The following is a 3828-nucleotide window of genomic DNA, read 5'->3' on the forward strand; positions in this document are numbered from 1 at the left end:
TAAATTGAGAACGTGTCTGGGTTATATCACCTGGAAATGAGGGTTTACTTTGATGCAGGAGGTGATTTCGTTTACAGAACCACTCACTGGACAACGTTTACCGACGTTAAAAAATCACTCTTCGCGTGCTGCGCCATCGACAACAAAGTGCATCTTCCGAAAAACCAAAGATTGGAGGCGAAAAGGGAGGGGGAGCGTCCCATCAATACGCGTGAATAAAAAATATCGTCACAGAAACGGTTCCATCTCATCTGGCTGCGTTCCCGTGGCGCCAGATTAAGATTCAGCACCGGTTCTCATTGCTGTCAGGACGCGAGAGGGAACATAATCACCATTTCCTTTCTCTTTTCCATCCCGGTGAAAATTTGTGTTTACAACTTCCGAGTGGTAATGCATTCATTCCAGGCAAAATCACGAATTTCGGGGATGTCTGTGGTTTTCTCGGAAACGCTTCGACGTAATAAAACACGCAATCCGAAGCCATGCTTAAGCGACACGTTAGGAAGAGACTGACAGATAGAAAAAGCAACAGACATTGGAAAAAGAAGGTGCAAATTTTGCTCGTTGATTCATTATTATCAAGACAAAAAAAGCTACTATTTATAACTCGGCTGTCGAGAAGAGTTGTTCAATGTGTTCAAACATTGACCTTTTGTTAAAAATAGAGGGTTGTTTTCAATTAATCGAAACTATGATGAGTATGAGTGCCTTTATTTAAACACAATGCAGCAGAGAACGTCTGTTCATAAGGACAACGTCTAGATCGCCTGAAGTACATCAAAATTATATCAAGCTGCAACTCAGCAATGCTTATTGTTAGGTAAAAAATTCGTTGCTCAACTTTTTGTCAAATATATCAACTATTGAACATTAAGTCTCCAGATTTTGCACAATGATGTCTATCTATCTGTTTTAACAGATCGATATTATTATTTTAAACAGCTGTTAGCTATATTGTTATAAAAAAATCCTTAATAGATACTAGTTTATAATCCAATTAGGTGTTTCTACAGATTTTTAAAGGTTTCAAAGCTGGGGCAAATACCGCTTTTAAAAGCAAGTACTTCATTTTTTCCTGACGGTGACATTATGCTTATTAAAGCATGTTTTGAGAACCTTTAGTGCAAAAAAGTATTCACTATAAAATGATTTTCTTATGACAAGTTTAGCCTCTAATAAACGGTCATTTGTGAGCTGTGGTGTAGATCAAATGCGTATACAAAACGTGTGTGAGAAAGAGGAAGTGCTGTGAACAATCCCATTTTCCAGAAGACCGAGAATTTTAGTATTTTATATAAATTTATGAAGAAAAGTATTTTAATATAACCTAAATTCTTGTGGGAAAATATGATTAAGATAAGAAAAAGTGATACAATCTCTTGTACAAAGTAAGGGTGATATTTTTTTTATCCGTTAGAGAGATATTTGAGGATATGTTGTACCACGATTTTTTTACCGCACAAAAGTAAGTTCATTATGCAAGATTTCACTACACCTAATTATTACGGTGAGATAATCTGAGGTAACTTGTGAACATAATTCTTATCTTAACTGAGTCTCTCTCTCTCTCTCTCTCTCTCTCTCTCTCTCTCTCTCTCTCTCTCTCTCTCTCTCTCTCTCTCTCTCTCTCTCTCTCTCTCTCCCTTTCCCCTCTCTCTATTTATGTATAATATTACTTTTTTTGGTATCCCCCTTTTGTTTATCTCCCTTCCTCTCTTTCACACACACACACACACACAAACACACACACACACACACACACACACACACACACACACACACACACACACACACACACACATAATATCCCCTTCCTCCCTCTCCCACCTTCCTCCCCCCCCTCTCTCTCTCTCTCTCTCTCTAATGCCTAATTGGCTTGGCCCTATAAGTGACGAAATGTCACGACTTTTGGCATGGTTTCAAACCCACACTATCTTTTGTACAAACAGCCCTAAAAGATAGACTATTTTAGGGTTCTTACATAAATCAATGGCGCTCAAACATTCTTATTGGCTTCTCTTCACATGTCAGGGGTGGGTTGCGCTCTTCACATAAACTCTCATTTACCATCTAATTGTACTTAATGAGGATCAGCTGCAGCCATTCTCTCTGTATCTGACTTTTGCTCTCTCCACGAAGCCTGTAAGTGCTTGTTCTCTCTGGCGGGTGATTCAGTACCCCCCCACCCCCTCACTTCTCCTTATCAACCAAATCGTGCGAAAATAGCGATAAACCTTTATCTAGGAATACAATAATCATTAAGAACCAACGACTGAAAGAGAGACTAATCCCAGACAAGGGGGTTTCCTAGTATCTAAATTGAAAGATTTTTTAAAAATGTATACATTTTTACGCCGCAGTCAACAAACTGTGGATTATTTAGTAAGCGGGTTTCAGACCCTGTTGCCAGGGCCAACCTAGCAGAAGGACCGAAGTACTCGATAAAAACATTCTCCCCACTCCGGAATCGAAGTCGGGTCATCTGCGATCAACAGCGATGCGCCTAACCGGTACTCCACTGTTTCCGGAAGAAGAAGAAGAAGAAGAAGAAGAAGAAGAAGAAGAAGAAGAAGAAGAAGAAGAAGAAGAAGAAGAAGAAGAAGAAGAAGAAGAAGAAGAAGAAGAAGAAGAAGAAGAAGAAGAAGAAGAAGAAGAGGAAGAAGGATAATAATAATAAAAATAATAATAAAAATAATAATAATAATATAATAATAATAATAATAATAATAAGAAGAAGAAGAAGAAGAAGATGAAGAAGAAGAAGAAAAAAAGAGACAGACAGTCAAACTAAGCAAGCAAAGCCATATGAGTGTATTGGGAATTCTTAAGTTGTAAAAATAGAGATAGACAATCATATTATAAAGATTAAGACTAATCTTTGGCATGTAAGCACAGAATAGCACATCTGATAAGAAACACAATCAACCATGTCGACCCTGACAAAATATTATTTTATGTTTATTGTCTTATTGTGTTTGTTTGTCTATCAGTCTGGAGATCTATCTGCGTGTCTCTTTTCTTCACCCTTTCTCTCCGTATGCCTTCCTATTATTACCCCAAGAGAAAACAGGAGAAGTTATTACACCCATACTGAAGACCAGCTCTATCACCCCTCTTCTCGCGAAGCATTGGCGTCTTGATCAGATAACTGATACCCCGATATAATGCGTGCAGTCTGAAGCAATGCATCTCCTATTCGGGAAAAAAAACTGCCCAATATATTTAGCAACAACAACTCGGGTATAAGATGACTGAGGGCATCAATCAACCAGAGGAATAAGTTATTGCAGTTAGGAGCCTAGAGGGAGGCACTCGGGTACTCTGCCACAGATCTGGTCGATATCGAAGAAATCAAAACCAAACATGTTGGCCTGTAATAAAGAGCACACTGTGGCAACTTCTCGCCTTATCGAGAGTTAAAACCGATATGGCGATCGAAAAAGGGGAAAGTAAGAACTAGGAAATTGATGTTTCGTTCTCGTTGACGTTGAGACGTCGGCATGTGAAGGAGAAGTCGAGGAAGGATGGCCAAACGTTGGATCTGTCTATTTGTTGGTTTTGAAAACGTAGTTCTGATGACTGTTGTACTGTTAACCAGTTGACCAATGGGCGTCTTCTAGACAACAGTGCACTTGTGTGGAATATCATGCTGTGGTGTACAACTGTCTTGTATATATATCAAACCATTCGAAGACATTTGTAGTCTTATTTTTATTATTGAAAATACTCTGAGATATCGGTAACATTTTTTCACAAAGTCAGAGTTTAGTTTGTTTTTTGGTTGGTAGCTTTCCTGCATTCCTTTCTCGATGTCCTGTCTACTAGTCT

This window comes from Aplysia californica, unplaced genomic scaffold (genome assembly GCF_000002075.1).
Source record: "Aplysia californica isolate F4 #8 unplaced genomic scaffold, AplCal3.0 scaffold00119, whole genome shotgun sequence".
Classification (NCBI taxonomy): domain Eukaryota; kingdom Metazoa; phylum Mollusca; class Gastropoda; order Aplysiida; family Aplysiidae; genus Aplysia; species Aplysia californica.